We start from the raw sequence: 868 nt of genomic DNA on the forward strand, positions 1-868 counted from the left end.
CAAACCTGGCACCCTCACTGCGATGGCATCATTTCAGGAAAGCTGCACACAGTCGCTGCCCCGAAATAGGACCACGCGCTGTGGATGAAGAGCGCGCCACAGCTGTTAGCAAGGAGAGTCCAGAAGAAGGAGAGACAGAAAAAAAGAAAACAGTTTATCCACCAACCGGCTGGTTGCCTGGCAACCGCACCAACTCTAAGTCAATAAAAAGTTTCAGCGTGTTACTCCCCCCCAAAACCACAAATTATAATTATTACATTTCTGTTTGATAGATTGTTAAGCCTCATTTAAAAGGTTGCCAAATACCAATGCTTTGGGTTGCCAAAGTATTTCACCTGGGAATGAGAATCAACCACTACATTGACCAGAATGACTGAACCCACCTTTAACAAACACAGACGTGAATTTATTATCCATCTTGTCATCTCACGGTCGGCAAGAATGCGATAAAAAGCTAACTGGTGCGTGGTAGATTATGGGTTATGTAATGACCCTAATGAGTGAGCTGTAACTACATGCCACCAGAGGTTTCACATTCCTTCATGTAAATTCATTTTCCAGGTAAATGCAGGCTGCTGACAAGTTCCTATAGAGACTGTGAGCTGTTGAAGCTGTGAGACGAAAACATCAACATGCTGTGCATCTCCATCTTCTGAGTCACAGCCAACGAACTGGAACTTGTTGAGCTATAAACTGAAACATCCTGAACCATGGGGAGTAGTGTTGTAGTACTCGAGATCGGTCTTGGTTTCCTCATTTTTTGAGGTTCTCAGTCTTGTCTCGGAATCAAGGGCATTTTTACTCGGTCTTGTCTCGGTCTCCGACTGGACAGACTCAGGTTTTTTTAACGAGACCGGTCAAGACCACC

This window comes from Morone saxatilis, unplaced genomic scaffold (genome assembly GCF_004916995.1).
Source record: "Morone saxatilis isolate NCDOM2014 unplaced genomic scaffold, NCSU_SB_2.0 Contig18, whole genome shotgun sequence".
In the NCBI taxonomy this organism is placed as follows: Eukaryota; Metazoa; Chordata; class Actinopteri; family Moronidae; genus Morone; species Morone saxatilis.